Raw genomic sequence first — 26,114 nt, 5'->3', positions numbered from 1 at the left:
TTCCTATAATTCATCTCGGGATCCTAATACAATTACCTCTTCATTTTTTCTAACTTATTGCTGATGTTTTTTCGGACTATCCTGTTTTGTATGATTTAATTTTGTAGCCCGTCATAAATTATTCTCTGCAAGAGTAAGAATACATACCTTAATAAATTGGTGCTTTCCCTTCAGCCCTGAATTGTCAGTGTCTATGTTATATGGCATTTTCCTTATAAAACAAACCAACTCAGTTCTGTAACAAGCTCCAATAACCTGCAAACCAGAGCCCAGGCTATCAGTGCTGACTTGAGGGGAGAGAGAATGGCACCCAGATAAGATAGCAGCATTCTTTCCTTGCCTACAACTGCAAGCATCTCTTCAGGGAGAGCAATTAATTCAAGTCTGGAACCCATACTCAGGTGATCAGAGAAAGAGTACCTGGAATGGTAAAAACCCTGAAAACAATGCCTTGGAAGGAACTGATGAAATGACTGGGGAAATTTAACTTGGAGAAGAAAACATTCACTAGAGAAATCCAGTCTTCAAATATCTGAAGAGGCAGTAGATTTGTTATACATGGCTCAGCGGAGCAAAGGTGGAATCACATGTGGAAGCTTCAACTATGAACAAGGAAGAACTTTTTAATAGAGAAGTGTCATGCAACCACACAAGCCTGTGACTTCCTGCACCCTATATGACTCAGACTGGCTCCTCTGCTGGCTTTTTGTTTCTTGCAACAAGATCTAGGAAACCACTCTGTGATACTTTCCTCTTTAATGATGCTTCAAGAAGTAATGAGTTCCTCATCATCAAAAGTAATCAAGCAAAAGTTGGACAAGCACTTGGTGAGGATGTTGCTGACAAAAGTTAAGTATTTCTCAGGTATCTCTCAAAGCTCTGGGATCTGAAGGTATGAGCTTCAAGAGGAGGGAAGCAAACTTCTCCCAAGAGTCTCAGTCTTTGATTAGATCAAGATGTGTTGCCTCGCTTCTCACACTCTGCATAAGCCTTCTCAATTTTGTAAGTACATTCCTCTCACCCCCTATTCCAATACATTTCTCACATGAGGTGGAACAGATGCTGGGGTAATGCTGACTAAAAATAAAAGCAAGGGGAGGAAAAAAAACCCCTATTTCACAATAAATATCTCACCAAAAATTTTATATCCTGAATGGATTTGGCAGCAAAAGAGCAGCTGCTGCCTGGTTTGTGGGTCTTCCTTCTCTCACTTTTATAACCTGATTAATATGCCAATCAGATTTTTGTAATCAGGAGCAGGGGACATTAACCTCATAAAGCACGTAAAATGAATCTTCTCTCAATAAAGAAGGATGTATTTCCTGAATTGGTCTCTTTGCTCTTTTTTTTACTTCCAACTGCATTGGGAATCCAGCCTGTTAGAGACGACCAAAAATCCTTGCCACCTGCCAGTGCTCTGGCCCTTGAAGTAGCATACTGGTATTCTCACCCTTGCTCTGATGGACCAGACAGCAGCACCACAAGGACCCTGACTGCACTAGGAGACAGTGGTACCCACTGAAGCTGTCCCAAGAGACTACAGGCCTGAAAAGGGTCTTAATACTCTCTAGATTTCTCTAGCCATCCAAACCAAATAAGGATACATTGGAAAGGTGGGTTCCAAGCGGCTACACTAATTTCTGAACCTTACTGAGTTAGGCCATCATTATGGGGCCTTCAGACCTTCACATAGAAGCAATAATTAAGCACTGTTAGGTACAAGGCACCGAGAGAACTCTAAGGATCAACAGATGTGCAGCTACTCTCAAGAAGCTTATAATCTATAGGAAAAGATATACACACCACTAAGTTTAAAAAGGCAAAATCAAAAGTGGCAGGGGATACAGAAGCATTATGGATAAAATGAATAGGAGCTCAGAGCAGAGAAATAATAGTTCTGTATCGTGGGAGAGAAGAGAGAGACATTGAAAAAGGAGGTGCATTCTGGAATAAAGTGCCATTCAGTCAGGTCTTGGAAATGAGTAAGATTTGGGCAGTTGAAGAGAGGAAGAAGGTTGTGGTAAAGGATGAGAGAGAGAAGAACCAAATGAAGGAAAAGTCATGAATAAAGACAAGGGTAGGGAAGCTCAGAACATGTGTTCTGATGGTGAAGTGAACCAATTTAAGTAAAGCATAGGGCAGAAGAGCGAAAAGAGAGGAAGGGGAACCTGGAGCCAGAGAATGGAATAGAACTTCCAGCATTTACTTTCTATAATTTTACGACAGGTCATTAATCTCTGTAGTTATCAGTCTACCCTGTTGGCCACTCAATACCGCTCATTCCTGAATATCTTCCAACTCTGCAAAAAAAAAAAAAAAAAAAAAAAAAAAAGGGCGGGGTGTACCTCAGGTCAGCTCCAGGACTGCAGACCTTGCAACATGCTGCCCCCCCCATTTGACCACTGGATACATGGGATCTATGGTTTCCTTTGAAATCATTCAGCAGTGAGTGAGTGAGTGAGTGAGTGTGTATGTGTGTGTGTGTGTGTGTGTGTGTGTGTGTGTGTGGAGTATGTATGTGTAAAGTACATTTGGCAAAATGTGGACAGTTGCTGGATCCACGTGATGGGTATATGTGTGCTCATTATTCTAATCTCCCTGCACACATTTGTTAATTATGAAACGGTTTTAAAGACAGACCTTATAAAAGGTTAAAAAAATAAATAATTAAATCCCAATTTCCAGCCTAAGAATCCTCCAAGGAACTCATTCCCAGCAGTGTCCCGCCAGGTTGTCCCAATCCCTGACTTTTGCGTATAACCAACCCCAAGTCCATGCTGTGCTCCAGCTGGGGGTGGCTGGGATCCTTGGTCACGTCTCTGTGATGCCTGCGGTACAACTGCAGAGTTAACAGGCAACAAAATATAATCATATGTGGGAGGCGAAAAGAGCAGAGCAGTTTGCCATTTGTTCATTTTCACAAGTTGTAGGCGCTTTCAATGGCAAAAATATTCATGGGGTTAAGAATCAGCTTGTTTGGTAAACTGCAATTAGCATGAACTGGGTCTCCTCAGCTTCTGGAAAAGGGATAAATATAGATGTCGATACTTTCTGTGGGAAGACAGAGCCCCAAGCTTCTATTTTAGAATCTCAGAAAAAATGTCTTTGTAAAGGGGCATCCCAGACAGGAAGGAAGGCCTTGGCTCCACATCCACTCTGAAGATGGTGGGGAAATGCCGTGTTTTGGTCTGCTGGCTCAAGAGCCCAGGGCCCAGAATGTGCCCTCGACAATCTCTGAAGGAAGCATGCTCGACAGACAGAAGGCACGGAGGTTACACATGGGCTCTGGGAGCCAGAGAGCCTGCGTGTGATCCCTGCTCTGCTGCTCATGAGCCGTGTAACTGTAGCTGAACACAAGTTAATCTGTCTGTGCCTCCGTTTCCTCATCTGTAAAATGGATACGGGATCTGGCGGCATAAAGTAAGTAGTATGTATGTATTAGCTGCCGTTATTCTTTCATCTTTCAAAAAGCAAAAAAGACATTCACATTGATCTACCAGCTAATGCACAGACTTTACTTGACTTTTGCCAGTTTTTTCACTATTGTTCTTTTTCCTGGTCCAGGATCCAATCCAGGATCCCACACTGCATTAAGTCCTCATGTCTCTTTGGGGCCTCCTCCAGTCTGGGGAAGAGTTTCTCAGTCTTTGTCTTTCATAACCTGGGCACTTTTAAAGAGAACTGCACAGTTATTCTGTGGAATGTTCCTCAGTTTTGGCTTGTTCTATGTTTTTGATGATTAAATTGAGATTATGTTATTTGGGCAAGAATATTGCAGAAGTGATGCTGTGCCCTTCTCAGTGCATCATATCAGGAGGTAGAGGACGTCAATACATCTTATCCTTGCGGGGGGGCGGGGGGGGGTGTGGAGGAGGGGGGTGATTCTAGGTTATTGATAGGTTAACATGGTGTCTGCTAAGTTTCTCCATTTGGAAAGTGACTAGTCTCCCCTGTGTAATTAGTAAGTATTTTACGGGGGAATACTTTGAGACTATGCAAATGTCCTATTTCTCAGCATACTTTTTCCTACTACCTTTAACATCTATCAATGATTCTTTCCTTCCACAATTATCAATGTGGTGCTTCCCTAATGATGATCTATTTCTATCATTTCTGTTACATTTATTAATTGGAATTCTACTTTAAAAGAGCTGTCCTTTCTCTCGCATTTATTTTTATTTTTATTTTTTTTCATGTTTTTATTCATTTTTGAGACAGAGAGCATGAGCAGGGGAGGGGTAGAGAGAGAGGGAGACACAGAAGCAGGCTCCAGTCTCTGAGCTGTCAGCACAGAGCCTGACGTGGGGCTTGAACTCATGAACCGCGAGATCATGACCTGAGCTGAAGTCAGACACTTAACCGACTGAGCCACCCAGGTGCCCCTCCTCTTGCATTTGTTGATGCAATTATTTATATACATATCACTCATGGATATTTATCCTTTAGGTTAAAATCCATTGCTTTGTTATTGTTATTGATGTTGCTTAAATCACCCATGTTTTTGGGGCATTAGGAGTTAGTTCAAGCTGGGTCCTGTGTCTCTTTAATTTCATTATAATTAAGTCAAATGTTAACATTAGGGAAAACAGTGAGGTGTATACAGGAACCCTATACTATTTTGCAACTGTTCTATAAGGCTAAAACTATTTTAAAATAAAAAGTTATTCAAAAGTTAAGAGGGACTTGAAGGAAGTATGAAGAAATCTTCTGGAGCACCGGTGATGTTCTATTTTTATCTTGTGTTGGCCCCATGGGTGTATTCAGTTAGTAAAAATTCATCAAGCTGTACTTTTATGATTTACATATTTTTCTGTGTTTGTTTTGCTTTAGCAAAAAGTTTTTAAAAGGAGATAATAGAGCTTTGTAAATATTGTTTGAAGATAATTTACCTATAAAGATATGGTAACAGAAGATAGGCAGGGATTCCTATAGAAGTAATCTTGTCAAGTTTCAAACCATCCTTGATAACCACTGGGGAAATCGTCAGTCAGGAGGAGCTAAGATCTGGGTTTCCATCTGGGTCTTCCTCAAACATCTTTTGCTGTCACTTTGTTCTCTGCTGTCTTCCAAGTCATTTGCATTTTTTAAGGTGATCCATGTTGGTTTCCATCCAGCTGGTCACCTCCTTGGACCAGAGCCAAATATTATCAGGTCTCAATTTCTCTATCTATAACTCCCTGCTGCTCCATCTGTAGGCTATAAAGACCGTCTGTTTTGCATTTTCAAAAAACTCACATTGATTTCTCCAGTTATAGATATTACTTATTGATAATTTCAATTAATTGCTCCTTCATCTCTGTTGCCACAGCCCTCTGTATACAGCTCTATTAAAACATGCATTATATTGTTTCTGTAGATTACAAACTCCTCAAAAGAAAGGATTTAGTCTCCCCCATACCCGTGTCTCCAGCAATGTATCAGGGCCTCCCCCCACAGCAACTGACTTCATCAGAGTGGGCAAAGAAGAGGACCAGGAGAGAGCGTTAACAAAATGAAATTCACAACAAAATGAAAGTCACAATCTTTTATAACCTAATATTGAAAGTAACACGCTCACATTCAAGAAGAGAGAATTACATAGGGGCAGGCGTACTAGGAAGCAAGGCTCATTGGGACCATGTCAGAAGATGCCTACCACGAATGAGATTAAAAGAAGGTAATAAAGTATTGGTAGCTTTAGAAATCTTTTATTGAAACTCTTGGTTGCTCTGCTTCTTCATTCATATTGACACCTATCTGCACCCAAATACAGCTTATTGCTTGTTTCTGTTACAAGCACATGAAAAGTGTTTTGATGGTTCAGGGTGATTGCAAACCATATAATACATTTCTCAAAAATTGTTTCCATGAATTCCCTTCTTGTTATATTACATTGTCTCTCAGCAACCCATGTTTCATCTATTCATTATTAATAATCATGTCATCAAAGATAATGATATAACAGGTTATAACTCAAAATCATAATCTATGTGTTTCAGCATATTTCTCAGTTCTTTTGCTCCCTCACTCTTAGCTGAGGGCATTTTCCCCCTACTCTGCCTTCACCAAAGCACAAATAAAGGTACAAAGAAACCCCTGATCTAAATACAAATTTTTGCATGCATGTATTTTTACTTCTGAAGACTATATTTGCCTGAGAAATAGAAATAGAAGGATGAGAAGGTAGAGGAGAGACTGAAAATGGAGAGGAAGGAGTGGAAGCAGTTAAATATGAATGAAGAAAGACCTGTCAACTTGAAAGCCAGGTTGAGACTCTGCACTGATTTCTTTTCAAGTATGGACACTCCAGTGCCCAACGTATTTGTAAGCTCCCTGAGTAGAGAGTACTCTGTATTTTACCTTTGACACCTTGTGAAGGAGCAGGATTTGAAAGGAAAACCTTGCTCCCTGAACAAAGTAGAACCCTACTAAACCAGTTGAGGATTAACCTCTATGAGCTGAGGCAGCAGTGAAAGCAATACTTGTTATCATAATAACACCAGTAGTAGTAACTACCACTTTCAAGGCATTTTCTCATCTATATTATCTGGATAGGATTATTTCTTGCTAATGCAAAGGCTGATAAGTAACTCTCCTTGAACCTGTAGCTATGCCCTCTGAAACACCTAGCATCCAAGGTCAGCACAAGTAGGAGAAAAGACAGAGGAAGTATACTGGTTCTTATTGGCTTTGACCCAAATGGATTGACATTAGTTCTGCTCACATTTCATTGGCTGGCATTAGTCTCATGCTCAGAACTTACCTACAAAAAAGGAGATTGTAGATGAGAACACGATATTTGGTGAGCACTAACCCATCATCTTATATGATCACCTAAGCATCGGTGAAGCTCTGGGAATTTAAACAACATGTCCAAGATCATGTATTAATGAGTGACTATATCCCTAATTATTTTTCTATGTTCTGCACTTACTTACATCTCAAAATCTCTTTGGCTCAGATCACATTCTTTCTGTCTTACTAATCTCTATGCTTCACAAAACCAAAATGCTGGTCAACACCACAGGTAATGTCATGCTTACCTAAGGTCACATATGCAGTTGTTAGAAACTATTCTTGTGAGCCACCAGAAAAGTCATATAATTGTCTAAATATGGTGCCATTCATTTGTGAATAGTAAAGGGCATCTGTAGCTAAAGACCCCAGTCTGTGAAAGAAATAAAAATATCCAAAGTTTCAAAGGGAAAGAAACATTTTTTTCATGAAAAAATGTTAAAACATTTTCCTGGCCCATCAATCACAATGACATAGGCTTTAATTATTCAAAAAGAAATTTTATTTCTGGAATCAAAGATTTGGATCTTTCTTCACAAGGTAAAAGTTTTGAGATATTCACTCTGCTGAGTGCTCTGTAAGATTTACTCTGACCTTATTAGAATTTAACACTCTGTAAGATAAATTGATGCCCATGCTTCAGAATAGGAAGGCTCTCTCAATCTATTTTCCAGAAAAACCATCATAAACCACAAATCAGATCATGTCACTCCTTCTGCTTAAAAAACTCCTTGGCTTCCTTGCTGGACACTTTTGGTTGACTACTCAATCTCCATTCTTTCCCCTTTTTCCTAGCTAACCAAACCTAGATTTTATTCAAGCATTAGGCAGATAATGTATTCAGGAAGAGCACATCCCTCCCAAATTCCAGGGTATGATTAAAAATACCTTATGTCAATCACTCCCCATTCAAATGCTTACTTTTCCAACCTCACTATGTAGCCAGCTAGGGACAAGCATGTGATATAGCTTTTTTCAGGGAGACATAAGGGGAAGTCATCCGGAAAATGTCCAGGAAAACTGATACAAACTCAAAAAGAGAGGTTTCCAGCACTATCTCTTCCCCTTTCTTCCTACCTTGAAAATAATTTTGTAAGAGGTGATGCAAGAGAAACAACAGGAAGATCCTGAGCTATTGCAGATATTGTTCAGATGCTGCACCAATTGGAGTGATCTCTAGACTTCTTGCTCTATGAGAAAATTAAATGTCTGTATTACTTAAGCCATTGTCAGCTGGACAGTCTGTTACTTGTGACCTAAAACATTCCTAATTGATAAACTACAAGTACCTAAAGAAGAAAAAAATGGTCTTCAAGTTCTCTATCAATCTGGTCCCAATCTACTCCTTCAGCCTCACCTTCAGCCACTGTCTTCATCTCATGAACCCATACTCCATAATGAACTAAAATCAGTTCCCTGGTTTACCATGGATCATTATGCTTCCTTGAGATTACATACATCCATCCCTCTCCCAGGACTTTTCTTCTTCCCTTCTCCATCGAAGTCTTCCTTAAAGATCTCAAGTCAAATGGCACCTCTTCCTGTATTCTCTCCTGACTCCAGCATGCAGAATTAACTTCTTCCTTCAATAATATTCCATAAAACCTTTTAAAAACCTCTAGCATGTTCTTAGTTGCTCATTTGCCTGATAGTTTACCTGCCTGCCTCTCTTACTAGACCAAAAGCTTCTTAAGGGCAGAGACTATCATTCTTTTACTTCTGCTTAGTCCACACCTAGCATAGTCCCCATGGAGGATTCCTGATAAATACTTACCAAATTAAAAAGAATCATCAGATGCCAAATTGTTGACTTTCCCCCCAGAATCGATAGGATCTTTTAAGATTAACCTGTCTATCCCCCTCATTTCACAGATGAAAAAAAAAGTGAAACCCTGCAATGACCCAGACTTTAGTGTCAGAACAGGTGTGGAACATAAACCTTCTGATGTTCAGGGCACTAAGATTTTTTTTCCATTTCTCAGTTTCTAGGCTGAAGCTATTTTTTAGTTTGACCGCTTTATTCAACTCTGGTGACATGACCTTCCCCCAGCTTTAGCTTTACCAGTCATAGAAATAATTTTCCATAAATCCTAGTTTAAGCACAAGGAAGAAGAGAGAAATGTCAGAAAGTAAAAAAGAATACATCCTAGCTTGGAAATCAATCATCTTTAGGATCACACTAACCTAGCAAGCCCTCTGCCTTACCAGAGACTTTCTGGCTTGCAATCCACATTTCCTACACTGGGCCTAGAAGCCATCCCGGACCTTCAACCAGAATGGGTGGGGTTTGTTACCTTGCATATTTCTGAATAGTCAAACTCCTCTCCTGAAAGCAGCTGAACTAAGCCCTCTGGCCTACCAACCACTATCTGATTTCCTATTTCAGACTGAAAAGAAAACACAGAAACAATAATGACACATAATCTGACATATTGTGCCTGGAGACTCCTGCTACCCCACCCACCCCACATGAGAGCACTTGGATGCTGAGTTCAACCAGATATTCTTTTACCTCTGATACTAACTCCTAGCATGCTAAGCTCACCCAAGATGAGGCAGGAAGGAGTGGTGATGGCATTCTGGAAGGGCTTTGTCTAGGATCAGTATGTATTCGTGTATTCAACAAAAATTTATATCTCTCAACATCACTAGTCATTAGAGAAATGGAAGTCAAAACCACAATGATATCACCTCACACCCATCATGATGGCTACAATCAAAAGAACAGAAAGCAAGTGTTGGCAGGGATAAGAACATAAAATGGTGTAACCATTATGGAAAATGGTACAGTGGTTCCTTAAAAGATTAAAAACAGAATTACTACATGATCCCACAATTCCACTTATAGATATATATCCAAAAAAGTTAAAGCAGGATCCCAAAGAGGTATTTGTACATCCATATTCAAGGGAGCACTATTCACAATAGCAAGAGTAGGAAGCAATCCAAAAGTCCACCAACGGGTGAATGTACTTAAAAAAAAAAAATGGTATATATATATATAATGTAATATTACATAGCCTTTAAAAAGAAGGAAATCACACCACATGCTGTAATATGGATGAACATCAAGGGCATTATGCTAAGCAAAATAAACCAGTTACAAAAGGACACATATTGTATGATTCCACTCACATGAAGGATCTAAGGTAGTCAAATTCTCAAAAACAGAAAACACAAAGGCAGTACCAAGGATTGTTTTTTACCTACTGCTTCCTCTCCATCTATACTTTCCTTCTGCAATATCATATATTTGTATGTTGGGTCTCTTGAATGTCTGCCCCTGTCACTTTTTCTTTCAAGCTTTCCTTATTTTTATCTTTTTGATTAAGTATTTGTAACACGAATGACTGGTGCCCTGCTTCACATCCACTTGGCCAATCTCTGATGCCAACTGCAGCTGCAATGGACAGTGCCATGTGTGCTCAAACTCGCCTTGTGCTGACAAGCTGTCCACTTCAACCACTGCTCACATCTTGAAATACAGAGGAATTAACGTTCCCAGGGGCACCCCTCAATTAATGGGGAATGGAAGACAGTAGTTAAATGCTCTAGACTCCTTTCCTTCAGGGGCTCAATTCCAGGAAGAATTCTGTATAGTTCTCAAGAGGTCTCAGTGGAATTGAGTCTCGTTGCCCACAGCAGAGACTTCAACAATGCATCCTCATATTGGATTTTACTCGTCCCCTGTTTTATTCTCTGTCCTATCTCACTCCGGCTGTCAGGAATCATCTCCAAAACACACTGCCTGCACCCAAGTCCTTGTCTCTGTTTCTTATTTGGAATGACTAGGTTGGAGGGGAGGGAGAAGGAGAGCCGAACCAAAGAAATGTTTTAAGATAATTCTTTTATTTATCTCTCCAGATCATTAATCTGGACCTCAACATTAATCATCCTCTCCTTTAACTCAAATAGTCTAATTTTTACCTCAAAAATTAAGTTATAGGGGCGTCTGGGTGGCTCAGTCGGTTAAGCGTCCGACTTCGGCTCAGGTCATGATCTCAGTTCGTGGGTTTGAGCCCTGCGTCTGTGCTGACAGCTCAGAGCCTGGAGCCTGTTTCAGATTCTTTGTCTCCCTCTCTCTCTGCCCCTCCCCTGTTCACGCTCTCTGTCTCAAGAATAAACAAACATTAAAAAAAAATTAAGTTATAAAGAAGGTTATATCTTTCCCCCTCTGTCATTCCCTCTGTCTCATTCAATAATCATCCATCTCCTCTCGTAGATTTATTTCACCATGTTTGTGTCCTAATTGTTCATCTGATTTCTTCTCTCCTTTACTGATTGCTGGGGCTCATCAACCCTAAATGTTAGGATATCCTCAATTAGGGGAATCTGAAAGAAGGTAAAAGCTCAAGGTATATCTTATCCTATGGACTTGTGGTTTAAGAGCAGGCTATCAGCCTCCACAGAGGCTGCTAGCAGAAGCCTCTCTACTCTCAGTTCTACCAAAACTCCTTCAACATGGAGAAAAGGAAAGAGAGCCCACTCCTTTCAACTTCCTCCTGCCCTTTTGTAGGTTAAGGAAATGCGCACACTGCCATGAATTGCTACTAGCTTTTTTCAAATGTCCAAAGATCTCTGAAAAACAGCCTCTTCCCAGAACCAACAATCTCCTTTCCTCATCTTCGATCTCTGATTATTTCTCTGGGTGACTTCCCAAAAAACAGGAGAAATCCCATCAATTTCTTTCAAAGTACCTCAGCAGAGCCTAAGGCCTTATCCATACCCAGTCACTGAAAGATCCTGGCACCTGGTTAACTCAGAAGAAATAAACGTACTTGTGGTTGGAGTGGAAGAACTAGAGATATTTTCAGGTCTCAATGTTACTAATCCCCTACTCTCAGTTATGGATGATAAGTAAGCCTTTGGACTCGATGAAGTCATCTACAGAGTGAATACAAATAAAAAGAAGCCTGGGGGCAGGGGGTTCTGGAGCATGAAAACATTTAGAGGACAAAGAGAGGGGAAAACTTGTCAAAAATAATAAATAAGATATTTATTTAAAACTGTATTTTATTAATACAGTATTTAATACAGTATAATACGTATTTAAATAAGATATTTATTAAAAACTGTATTTTATTAATAAAAATATAGAGAGGTAGCCATCACAACAGGCTAAAAGATAAAAATCATATGATCATATAAATAAATATAGAGAAAGTATTTGACAAAATCTAACACCCATCCATGATTTAAGGCTTTTTTTTTTAAAATAAACTAGAAATTAAAGGGAACTTATTCAACTTGATAAAGAATATCTACAAAAACCCTATACCTAATATCACACTCACTGATGAGACTCTAAGCTTTCCCACTAAGATCAGGTACAAGGCAAGGGATTCTCCTACCACTCCTTTTCAATACTGTACTAAAAGTCCTTGTTAGGGTAATAAGGCCAGAAAAGGAAAAGGGGTGTCTGGGTGGCTCAGTTGGTTGAGCGCCCGACTTCGGCTCAGGTCATGATCTCGCAGTTTGTGAGTTCGAGTCCTGTGTCGGGCTCTGCGCTGACAGCTCAGAGCCTGGAGCCTGCTTCGAATTCTGTGTCTCTTTCTCTCTCTGCCCCTCCCCTGCTCATACTCTGTCTTTCTCTGTCTCTCAAGAATAAAAATGTTAAAAATTTAAAAAAATAATTAAAACAAATAAAGTTTAAGAAAAGGAAAAGATACACAGATTGGAAAGAAAAACATAAAACTTTGTTTGCAGATGATATCATCTGTGTAGAAAATATAAAAGAATCTACCAAAAAAAAATACCCTCTTGGAACAAATTAGTGCAGCATAGAAGGTTAATACACAAAAGTCAACTGCTTTCTTATATACCAGCAATGAACAAATAGCATTTAAAATAAAAAACACACAACACCATTTACATTGGTAACCCCCAAAAACGAAATACTAAGGTATAAATTTAACAAAATATGTATGAGATCTATATGAAGAAAACTACAAAACTCTGATGAATGAAATAAAAGAAGAATTAAATAAGTGGAGAGGTATTCCATGTTCATGGATAGAAAGGCTCAATATTGTCAAGATGCCAATTCTTCCCAATTTTATGGATTCAACTCAATCTCAATCAAAATCCTAGCCAGTTATTCTTTTTCAGATATTGACAAACTAATTCTAAAGTTTATAGGGAAATGCAAAAGACCCAGAATAGTTAACACAATATCAAAGGAGAACAAAGTTGGAAGACTGACACTACTTGATGTCAAGACTTACTATAAAGCTACAGGAATCATGACAGCATGGTATCGGCAAAAGAATAGGCAAATAGATCAAGGAAATAGAATAGGGAGTCCAGAAATAAACCTACATAAATGTAGCCAACTGACCTTTGACAAAGTAGCAAAGGCAATAAAATGGAGCAAAGATAATCTTTTTAATAAATGGTGCTGAAACAACTAGGTATCCACATGCAAAAAGTAAATTTAGGCACAGACCTTATACCCTACACAAAAATTAACTCAAGATGGATCACAGACTTAAATGTAAAATGCAAATGTATAAAACTCCTAGAAGATAGCATAGATTAAAACATAGATTACTATTGGGTATAGTGACAACTTTTGAGATACAACATGAAAGGCATGATCCAAGCAAAAAATAATTAATAAGCTAGACTTCATTAAAATAAAAAATGCCTGCTCTGCAAAGGATAATACCTAGATAATGAGAAGACAACCCACAGTCTAGGAGAAAATATTTGCAAAGGATCCATCTGATAAAGGACTGTTATCCAAAATATATGAAAAACTTTTAAATTTCAACAATAAGAATAATCCAATTTTAAAAAGAGCCAAAGAGTTTCACAGGCACATCACCAAAGAATATATACAGAAGAAAGAAAGAAAGAAAGAAAGAAAGAAAGAAAGAAAGAAAGAAAGAAAGAAAGAAAAGATGCTCAATATCATGTCTCATTAGGGAAATGCAAATTATAACAACGAGATACCACTACACATCTATCGGAATATGCAAAATTCAAAACACTGACACCACCAAATACTGGTGAAGATGTGGAGCAACAAGAACTCTCATTCACTGCTGGTGGGAATGTGAAATGGTCCAGCCACTTTGGAAGACAGTTGACAGTTTCTTACAAAACTAAACATATTCTTACCATACAATCCTACAATTGTGCTCCTTGATATTTACCCAAAAGAGGTGAAATCTTATGTCCACACAAAAACTGAGCATGGATATTTATAGCAACTTTATTCCTAACTGCCAAAACTTAGAAGCAGCCAAGATGTCCTTCAGTAGGTGAATGAATAAATAAACTGTACTATATCCAGACAATGGAATATTGTTCAATGCCAAAAAGGAAATGAGCTATCCAGTCATGAAAAGACATAAAAAAGCTTTAAATGTATATTACTATGTAGAAGAAATCAATCTGAAAATGCTACATACATGACTCCAATTAGATGACATTCTGAAAAAGGTAAAACTATGGCAACAAGAAAAAAGATAAGTAGTTGCCAGGGGTAGAGGGAGAGATGAATAGGTGGAACACAGATGATTTTTAAGGCAATGAGACTACTCTATATGATACCATAATGGTGGATACATGTCATTACACATTTGTCCAAACCCATAGAATGTATAACACCAATAGTTAGCCTTAAGGTAAACTACAGACTTTGGGTAATTATGATGTGTCATCATCAATTAGAACAAATGTCCCAACCCTAGTGGGAGATGTTGATAATGGGGGAGGTTACACACATGGAGAGGGAGGGGGAATGTGGGAAATCTCTGTACTTTCCTCTCAAGTTTGCTATGAACCTAAAACTACTCTAAGAAATAAAATCTTAAAAAAAAAAATAGAGAGGGATAGGTAGCATTGAGAATTGTGTCAGCAAAGAGGTCCTCAGAGGACTCAATTAATACAATAAGTGACTCTTCAACCTTAGATAGTACAAGACAGAAAAGAGGAGAAACAAAACTGCAACCATCAGTGAAATTAATTCAGCTACCTTCCCTTGGCAGAAAAAGCAAGCTGCAAAGGAAATAGCTCATGCATTTAATGAATGAAGAGCACATCAGCCAAGCAACCTAGGGGACAGCGCCTGTGTCCACACAGACAAGAGAATAGTCCAGGTCCTGGATGGGGAATCCAGTCATTTGCAAGACTCAGTGAATACAGGGAAACCCCGATAAAATTGGGAGTCCAAAGATAGGAATAAAGATATCACCAAGGCCCCCTTTACCAAGGTAAAAAACACAGTACTTGTTTGAAGAGTGGGAAAATAATGAGTTTATATGGAATTCCAACTTCTATACTTCTTAGCACTACATATATAAGGTATAGCATATTTAATGTTTATTAAACTGAAGAGTCTGGTAAAGGTACTTTCTTTATATTTCAGATAATCACAGGAGAACTAGGAAAGGCAAAGATGCTACCCAAAAATATTCCATGAAAATATTTACTTGAATGAATTCATAAAAACTGTGAATGATCAGGCATGCTACAAAATAATTTTTAAAAATAGAACTTCCCAGTTTAAAATCACCTTTGCTTACCTAATTTAAAGCAATCCTTAAAACATTCCTGTGTGAAAAGTAGTCAGATATCATAAATATCCCCCATTTTATAAATGAGGAAATTAAGGTTTAGAGAAGTTCAATGACTGACTCTAGGTTACTTGCTAAGTGACAGAGCTGGGACCAAAACCCAGGGCTGGCACTGCCTCTGCCGAGGAAAGCATGGAAGGAAGGGTAATGACTTCTAATTGAAATGTCTACCAAGAGTGTGATGAGCTAGTGTGGGTAACGGCTGCCCCGACTCAGGCTGGGCCGGCATCAGGCCAAGAGCAGCCTGCTTCCCAAGCATTCCTTCACTTGTTCAAGAGATCATGAAAATTAAATTGGGCTATAACCAGGCCTTAATTCCCCACCCTTGATGTGAGGAGCCATATTTGTCTCATTAGCCTAGGTCATAAACTCCAGCAGGAGGGAGAAAAGGAGGCAGCAGATGAAAGTGAGGGAGGGAAAGGGAGACAACTGTATGAAGAGAAGGCAAGGTGGAGGAAAGCAAGAGGTTCATGAAGGACAAGTACACCTCCTTCCATTAGGGGTGCTCTCCTCCCTGGCATAATCATAATTGTATTTTAAGTACACGTAGCTGTTTGTAGTTTTCTAAACAATTGTGTGTGCTCTCTCATTTGATCCTCATTATCTTCCTGGGAGTCAGGGCTGAGAGGACCAATTCCACTTTAGCAGGAAAGGGATGAGGCTCTGAGAAACTGACAGGCTTGTCCAACTAGCAGACCCAAGGCCAGTAAAGCCTGTTTTTTTCCTCCTACTCTGTAAACAGCAGGCCACAGTCTAAATCCCCTTGAGCTACACAGGGGCAAAAGGTAGAGCTCCAGTATTCTTTTGAACATACCATGCTGCCTCTCTTGTACCTTTCAAATCACAGAAACATACTGAATGAGGATTTTTATTTCTACAGAGCAATAGGAGTTTGGGTATAATCGTTCTATTACTGAATAGTCAAAAACCCAATGGATTGTCCCTCTTCTTTGATCTATGTTGGAACATGAACAAATTGCCTTATTGATTAAGCTAATGTGGGTCAAGAGTAGGAACTTAGAATTATTTTTGTTTAGTTTACAGATATCTCTGCCATAATGGTATGAATTAGAGAAACTTGATCTAAATCAAGCATGAAAGTCTTGGCTTCAAATTACATCTTTTGGATGTTTGCCTTCCACATAAAAGAAATATAATGATTGACTATCTCCAAAGAATAAAGCTCTTCAGAGAAACAGAACAAATACACTTCTAGAAAGATAATGAAGTGCTATACAATGATATGGGCTGTCAAATACAAGAATTCAAATTTGGTCTCTACCATTTAGTGGACAGTATATCATGGATAAGACAGTAATAAAGAGCATAGATTGGGATTCAAATAGATCTAGGTCCAAATACTGGCCCTATCATCTCAGGAAAGTGATACTGGACCTCTCAAAACTTTTAATCCCACCATCTATACAGTGGGGATAATCATGCCTGTTTTACTTGATTATGCTGAACAAATGGTAACTATCACTATTAAGGCACATATATTCTTCAATGGAAATAGGTTTTATTATATCCTTTGCCTAAATGGCAAACCTTGGGACTTAAATAGCTCAGCTATACCACATAAGGTTTTTTCCAATAAAAATAATGATTGGACATCACCCCTTTTTTATTTTTTGCATTGGTACCAATTTGGTGAGTGCTTCTAAATTTACCTACCCTAGATAATAAACATAGATTATATTTCTGCTTCAAGTAGATAGAGTTCACACTATACATATGATACTAGTAAACTTCTATTGGATTGTGTTGGAAAACGATAGGACTTAGTCTATTGAAACAGGTTTCAAAGGTTTGGAAGAAAAATAAAATATTCAATAAATGTCTTTTAAAAGGAATTGTTAAGAATTTAGTTGGAAGTTTTAGTTTATGGCAAAGCATAAGCTTCCCATACCTAAGTAGTTCCACTGTAGTCTCTGAGGTTAATGCAGCATTTTATGGGATTTTTATTTGTTTTTTGTTTGTTTGTTGGTAATGAAGAGATTGGCCCATATTCATTAGGCTAAATCTTCAAAGAAAAATCAGTTTGTCAACACGCATTCAAATACAATTTTGGAATCTCCTCAAAAAAATCTTCCAATAACCAGAGGTAGTATACAACAACCTTCATGGCTGGCAGAATTTCCATGTACCTTCTAAGGAAATAATTTAAATGACCTCTACACAAACGAAATCCAAAGATGCTCAGGCCCCAAAGCTCTGATTCTTGGGAGAATTACAAAGGTATAAAAAAAGCCCCCTCTACCTACTGATCACTCAGTTATTGCATGTTGTTCTCCATTCACTGAGCTAGAACAAGATTGCTAGAACTTGTTCTAGCTGACTGTGTGTCCTTTGGAAATTCAGTTCAAATGTTACTGTTTCTTCTCTTAAAAAGAATTACTTTTTGAAGCAAAATAGTATAAAATTCCAGAGTCAGAATGCCTGGATTTGGATCTCAGATACCCACAGCTAACATATGCAAGTCAGAATTCTAAGATAGGAAGGGAGGGAGGGAGGGAGGGAGGGACAAACATATGCGCGCACACACACATATTTATGTATAAAATGGTATTTGACACATATAACAACTCTATAAAGTAGATACTTGTATTGTTCCCATTTTACAAATGAAAAAAATGAGGCACTGAAAATTTAAGAGACTTTCCCAGGATCACATAGCAACTATTAGAACTAGAATCCAACACTGGCAACCTGGGTCCATCCTGCTCTTCTCCCTCTCAAAGTCAGTTACTTACCAGATGAGTAGCTTCACATGGGCAAGGTACTCAACCTCTCTATGCCTCATCTGGTATGTGGAGATGACTATAGATCACTAACATATAGCAGACGTGTAGGATTGTTAAATGGATTAACAAAGATATTTCCTATCTTTTTCTTAGCATAGTCCTTGGCACCTAGTAAATGCTCAACAAAGACTATGCATTATTTGTAATACTATCTTCTGGGTGAGGTCAGGAACATTTTATTCATTCACTCATGTATGCTGCCGAGCAAGTCATTAAACCTCTCTGAGACTTCATTTCTTCATCTGTAAAATGGGATCATATAATATCAACATCACAGAATTATCCTGGCACACAAAAGACATTCATCAAAATACTTGATTAATTAGTGGAATCTCTTCATGCAGTATCTAACACAGTGCCACATGGAAATAAGCACTGCAATAAAAACTTCTTGATCATAGCAATCCATAATGTAAAAATGATAATATTGCCTCCTCCTCTTCCCTGGAGATCTGTGAGGATAAATGAGACAAGCTCTAGGATAGAGATTGTTAGGAGAAAGGTGCTTTATAAATCTAAGAGGTTGCTATTAATGATCATCATCATAATAATAAATTTGGTATTGGAGAAATCATAACTCATCATGCATTACTCCTCAAGGGAAGCCTATCAAGGCCTCCTTCAATGACACAGTGGCAGCTGGTGCCTGAGGCTTTGAATCTACGGAAATATGAGAGGGAAGACAGTGATGTTAACAGAGAGAAATCAGAGAGGAATTTGAGCTGGCTATGTAAAGAGGACCTTCTCTTCCATGCCCTCCTGCCTCCCTATCCTCCACACTTCTCATACCAGGTCTCCAACCAGGTCTCTGGGAACACCAGAGCTTAGGTTCTGATCTTCAATTTCACAGGCCCCAGAACTCAAACACGTCCATACATCTGAGCCTATCAGAGTCTTAAAGGCACTACCCTACAGGGAAGTCTCAGAGAACCAGGCAAGCTGGGCAGGGAGTTTCCTCATGGTAGCCTGATACAAAACTCTCTATTCAGCAAGCCACAGTTTCAGCTCCAAAGCCAAAAGATGGCCCATATTGGAGAGATGAAGACAAAACTAGTATCACATCATAAAGGCAAGAGCATACAAATCTGAACAAGAATCCAGCTACCCTGCTTAGACTCGTGTGGTAGGCTCTGTTCCCAGTAAAACAGAAGGCTCTCAGAAGGGACACGTAAGGGTTAAAGAAGATAGAGTCCATGATGTGTCTAGCAGAGCAACTGACCCAAAAGCCCTCAGGTAATGATAGCAATCATCACTGGGGTTTCTGTGCTGCTAGTATTTTTATTTTGATTATTCAAATAAAAGAATGTGTAGCAAAGCCAGGCTAAAATGAGAAAAAAGGAATAGTCCAGTCAGCTGATCAGATGAAGCTACCCCCATATGTTCCATAATTTGGTCAACAGTGTCCTTAAAGGAATTGCATCAGGCTGGACAAACTTGCCCAACTCAAGAGACACTGATACAGAGACCGGACACAAATATATTCATTATAGATTCAGATGTCCATTTCCAGTAACCAAGCTGTATCAAGTACACAAGAAACCAAATTAGCTATTGAAAGATGACTTGGTGAGCATGAGATCATAGAAAATTGGAGGGTCCAGTGGGATATTTATCCAGGTATGTCAAAGCTAAATAGATTCTCTCCTACAATAGACTCCACCTCCTAAATGATCTGAATATTGGTCACTCATGTCAAGTATGTGACATTCAGATACTTCTGTTTTACAGAAAACAGAGGCTTGGAGAGGTTGCCACACAAGCCTAAGCAGGACAGCTACATTTCTGTTCATATCTGTATACTCTTGGCCATTATGATGTGATGCTACCTAATATGTCTCCTTCCAGTGTTCAGAGCTGAAGCCTTAACTCCCCCTCCCCCAAATCCACATAGAAACTTCTCTCTATAAAGTTTTGAAGTCAACGAAACCTGGATTTGATTCCGTGATTCACCAGTGACAAGCTGTGTGACCTTGGAAACATCTCAACTTATCTGAACTTCAGTTTGCTGATCCATAAAATAGTGGTAATAGCCTACCTCATAGGCTACTGTGATGCTTAGCAAGAATGTATATAAATACTTAGCACAGTGTCTGTGTGATTATTGTTATAGTAGCTACTACTTAATTCTATTAAACCCACTCTTTCTTCAATTTCTGTGATTCTAGTCCTAAACACAAATTCTAAACACAGTGATTTACAACTGTTCTGCATCCACTCCCATGTCCACTCAATCACACAAGTATAAACACATCTCTGGGGCTGGCCATGTCCAAAGATAGTTCAATTCATTGATTCTTTAATGATTTTGAGATACTTTACCTTCAGAGGGTGACCTCATTACCTAATTCTGAGGACATCTCACTATAACTGATGTGTGCAGGGAAAAGAAGAGGCATTCTGAAGACCCAGAGGAATGCAAAGGACTGAATATTCTGCCAACACCATGCAGCTTTCGCTCCATAAACTGTAGCCATTTCTATTTTTCTGCCCAGAGCATTTTCTTCTTCCCTAAGACCAGCCCTAGTTTGAAAGGACGATTGTTTTCCCTTGCTACTCTTAGTCAAGCAGCCAGTACTAACAGGAGCGTTAGAAGGATCATCTACAGTGATGTCACATTTTACTTTGGATAAAATGTCCCAGATAGCACTTTTCCCAGTGTCTTTGAACAGTCACTCTCTATTTCCAAATGCATGTGAGCTCTCTTCAATGAAGAAACACATTAACAGCAACCTCTCTATCCCCTCTAGGTTGCTTGTAAGCCTTCCTGTGTTTTCAATCTTCATAGAGCTCCAAAATCAACTGTGTTGAGTGATGCGAATACCAGGCTTCTCATTTCAGTAAGGAGATGGCTGGATTGGAGACTGTGAAGATTAATAAAAAGAAAAAAATCTACACCTAGAAAAACCACTGGTTTGAGAAAAAAGTAGAGCATGATAAAGATGATGATTCAAAAAAAAAAAAAGAGGATGATATAAAATATTCCCTTCTTATCTAGAGTGGTGAAAAACTAGTGTAGGAGCAGGGCGATGCTGACCTGCTCTTTCATAACACTGGTGATAAGCAACAGGGATTCGGAATGGGGAGCGTGTTACAGCAAAGCACAAGGTTGGAGGTTTGGGATTCAGATCACAGAGAATGGGGTTGTTGATTTAAGTGATGTGGAGAAAATGGAGAAGGTATTGCTTAAAGCAGTAACCAATGTTGTTTATTTGGGATACGAGCTAGAGAATATTATTATGGCAGAGAAAAGAAGTTATCTCTTGTGAATTGTCTTGAATTATGGGGGGAACAAGAGAGGCTCACTGAGTATGACATTTAGAATTGCAATTTCTAAGCAGAGCACCATGTCTGATATATCATTTATTGTCTCTGTCTCTATCTTTCCAAAGCTGCATTAAGGACAGATGTGAACCTCACTTCCCTAGGTCTCCATTTTCACATTGATTTGGAGGACATTTATTTTCCCTTCTCAACAGAATCATATATTTTCCCCTCTCTGAAGGTTTAGTTCATCACTAAATATTCAGGTCTAGGAAGAGATTTTCTTTCCTCTTTGTGCATGATTTGTCTCTCTCTGGAGCTGAGCTCCTTTGGTTGAAAACAAGAATCTATACAAACAAAGGGTACAGGTGAAGAGATAGTGTGGGTGGATGAGCAGAGGGAAGGTTTCTCCAGTTGTGATGGAAATTTGCACTTGAGTCTTCCCATTTTAGCTGATTTTACAGGAAGGAAGAAACAATGCTCATCCGATCAGGTATCAGATCCTGCTGGCTTGAAGATTCAAAAGGCAGTTTCAATTACCATGCAGTGTACTCCTACTTCCCACTGAAAAAGCAGTATGCATATTGCAGATTTTCTTGGTTGCTCTTTGAAGATGAAGTTTCCACACCATCCCCCCTGCATTTCAGGTAGAAATGAACTGATTCCAGAGACAGACATTCAAATTTCAGAGAATCAATGAATTTTTTACCTGGAAAGAATCAATATACCCATTTTTTGGTAGCTGGACAAACTGAGATATCAGAAGGTACTTGACCCAGTCAAGGCAATATATTTTTACAAGTGGTTGTATGTGTATATTTATGTGTTTTCTGTAGCACTTTGGAATTCTGTTTTCAGGATGTGTGTTGGGAACCTCACACTTAGCACAGGGTCTTTGCCCTAGAAGTAGCACACAACCCTTTCTTGCATGGTCTTCCCACCTTCCCACCTGGGGAACCCACCTAGGGCTCTGTGAAGGGGTACAGGTACAGCTGCCTTCATATATCTAAATGGAAAAAGACTTTCCCTCTGTTCTCATTATTCTGCATCCCACACAAACACACTAGCCACTCCCTCCCCACTTCTTTTAATTCCTTCTGTACACTGAGCCTTCTGAAACAAAAGCCTGCAAAGTCTGTTGTCTTCTAGAAACTTCTGCTTTTAGCCCTACAGCTAAAGCTCTGGAGAAAAGAGATCATAAGACACAAATTAATATCTCAACAAATTATTCTACTACACTTGTCTTGTAGACTCCTGCCCCTGAGGCTTTGTTCATGCTGTGCCTTCTACCAGGAAAGTTCTTTCCTCTTCTCCCCTAGCTCTCCAAGTTTTGCTATCCCTCTATTGTCCAGGAAGCCCTCCTTGACCTCTTCACACAATTCCTAAGGCCTTCCGTCTTTATTATTTCATGTCTCAAACCCATGTGACTTTTTTCCAATCAGATTGTTAGTTCCCTAGGGGCTCTTTTGTGTCCCCCAGATTACCTAACATACCAGTCTAGCCAGTCACATGACTTCAGGTGAGGTTGGGTTTGCATCCTAAACAAATTATTTTTCCTCCCAAGACATCATAATAACCTCAGACTGCGGCTGGTAATATTTTTCCTCAAAAGCTTTATTAAAGCTTAATTGGTTTTTTTTTCTGATTATATAGATGACATTCTCATTGTAAAAAAGAATTCAAAACTACATAGTACGGTAACAGTGGGATGGAAAAGGTTACATGAATTCTACCTTCTTTACGTAAGGACCATTAACATGTTCTTCACCATCTTTCATATACCTGTTGATGACTCTATATGTGTATTTTTATATATACAGGATTTTACATTTTATATAAATGGGGTTATTTCATACATACTGTTTTTAAGTGGAGAATATTAAAGACCATGTGCAAAAGCATCAAGCAACATTAGTAAGTAAAAATACTAGTTTAATTGGAACTTCAATAAATAGTTTAAAATGAATAAAAAGTGTTTCCCATAAAATGTGAGGAAGAAAGGAAAGCAGAAGATGTCTCCAAGACCATTTTCCTGTCTTTAGGCACAACTTCACTGAAATATTCCACTTAAATTGGCCCAGGGGCCAAAGTAAGTGGCACAAAGAACAAATGAACATTCTAATTGGAAATTCTATACCCGACAGATTTCTTCAGCCTAAAGTGGCTTTCAGACATTGCACATATTCTCAGTTCACCAGCTGGAAGCACTGAATGGGATGGACAGAGCTATACAACTTGGGTAAAATATTTACCAAAGTCAAGACAAAGTGACCAGACTGATGTGTATCTTCTCTGGATATCTTATAGAGGAGACCCCAGCTGCTAAAACCCAGTAAAGAACTGGGGTGCTTTCGGGGTGCCTGGGTGGCTCAGTGGGTTCAGTGTCCGACTCTTCACTTCGGCTCAGGTCATGATCTCATGGAGGGTTGATGAGATCAAGCCCCATGTCGGGGCTGTCAGCACAGAGTCTGCTTGGGATTCTCTCTCTCCCTCTGTACCTCCCCCCCCCCCCCACTTGCCTGCACGCTCTCTCTCAAAATAAATAAACGTTTATTTAAAAGAAAGAACCTTAGCTTTCTTATCATGAGAAATAAACATATCTCATCTATCAGCAATGACATTAAAACCCACGTTAGAAAACTGGGAGCTATCTCCTTTTAATAGTCCTCAGTTAAAGATCAAATCCAGACCTAAAAGAAATTCTGTTTCCATGAAGAATAAATGTGATAATGGAATTCTCCCCGCGACAACACCCCACTGTCTTGGTGGTAGTGAGCTTCACATAGTCTCTCCTCCTGTCCCTTGCAGAGAGGCTAGAGTCTGTGTGCCACTCAGACAATCCATCACCACCCATTCCTGCCACCGGAAGTATGACTAATACATTATAAATGGTTCTTCTTCTGTCGACTAATCGGCTGGAACGTGATGCCTGCCATGACACGTAACAGTCCCGCTGTCCTGCTAACAGACACACAGGATGTGACCACCTCCACACAGGTGTGTATTCCTGACAGAGACTGAACAGCCGGGTGGCGGAGCCTGGCAGCAGCCTGAGCCTCTCTCATAAAAGAGTACAGACATCCAGGGCTAGGACCATGAATTTCTCATGCTATCCTATTTCCTTCAAGGCATTTGTCACTATTTAAAATTAAATTACTTACTTATTTACTTATGTCTCTCGCTCCCATTAGATGGTAAAAGAAGGGCTATGCTTTTTTCATCACTAAAATTAACTCCCTCATCTCCTTCTAGTTTCTTCTCACATCTCACTTTCTCAATAACCAATACACCAAACTTAACAGTCCTCTACACACAGTGACCTCACTTTCTCAGGAAAGTGTTTCTGGAATTCCTGACCTCACTTTATCTTGTTTTTTACTTTTCATGTTTTTTTTTTTTAAATAGCTTCTATCATCTTCTAACATTATGTATGATGAATATCACTTATTGCTTGTCTTCCTCTATGAGAATGAAAGGTATATGGAGGCTGAAATCCTGGTCTGTTTCGTTCACAGATGAATCCCAAGAACCTGGAAGAATGACTGGAACATAATAGGTATTTAACAAATATTTATTGAATAAATGAAAAGAAATTATTCGCTTTATCCTTAACTCCCTAAGAATGCCTGGAATGGAGAATCTATTGCTTTCCTATGGAAGTCTCTGAGTTTACAAATATTTCCTCCAGGGTCCAAGTACTTGCCCACCGAAATGTCTTTCACTCATCGTCCTATGTCCCTAGTTAATAGCATATAATAGGAAACAAATGTTTGATAAACTAACCAATTAATAAGTAACTGAATTCGCTGTACTCAGTGCTCAAATGATTGATAATGACTGATACTCCATGTCTGACACTCTTTTCTGACAGCCTGTTCCCCTAACATAATTAACACCAACCTATCCCATTATAGCTCAATTAAACTAACATTTCCTGAATACCTATTATATTATAGTCACTATACTAGATACTGAGGGGGACAGTCAACAATACTAACAAGTGTTTACTGAGCACTTATTTCATGCCAGAAACCATGCTAAGCACTTCACATATATAACTCATTTAATCTTAATAACCGTATGAGGCAAGGATTACTATTATGCCCATTTTACAGAGAAACTTAAACCTTAAGAGGTAACTTGTCCAAAGTCAGGCACACAGTGACCAAAACAGTAAACAGGCAAAGCCCAGATCCTCACTCAGACAGCCCTTACTCCAGAGCTCATACTCCTAAGCTCAGTGATGATCTAAAGATGAAGAGCAATCTGAAGTAATTTCTCAAGAAGTTGTATACATTGAGGAAGGAAAAAACCATCTTCAAAAGTTATAAATCTCCATTTTTTTTTTGGTCCCCAATGCCTAGTATGGAATATAGCTCGCAGTGAATAACGAATACATTTTGGCTAAAAGAATAAAGGATATTAAACAGTAAAAAGAGGCAAAACTACAAGAGAGAAACATTAATTCTAATTGGAGGAAACCTGCAAACAATCTAGGACAATGGATTTAAACCAGACCTGAAAAAATATGTAGGATTCTAAAGGATCTAGAAGGAAGTCATACTTAAAAGAGAATATATTAGTTATCTATTGCTGTGTAACAAATTACTTCAAACTTTAGTAGATCAAAACAAAAACAAACATTTATTATCCTTATAGTTTCTCTGGGTCTGGTATTCAGGAACAACCTTGC

General features: G+C 38.9%; 1 long non-coding RNA gene across 1 annotated transcript in view; it reads right to left on the bottom strand.

Moving 5' to 3' along the window:
• The window catches only part of LOC144614043 (uncharacterized), a 181,165-nt gene that overhangs the window by 30,467 nt on the left and 124,584 nt on the right, over positions 1–26,114 (bottom strand). The window lies entirely within an intron of this gene.

The sequence above is a fragment of the Panthera onca genome, chromosome D4 (genome assembly GCF_046562875.1).
Source record: "Panthera onca isolate mPanOnc1 chromosome D4, mPanOnc1 haplotype 2, whole genome shotgun sequence".
Lineage (NCBI taxonomy): Eukaryota > Metazoa > Chordata > Mammalia > Carnivora > Felidae > Panthera > Panthera onca.
Note: the sequence above shows the minus strand (reverse complement) of the source record. Positions and strands in the feature narration are given on the sequence as shown.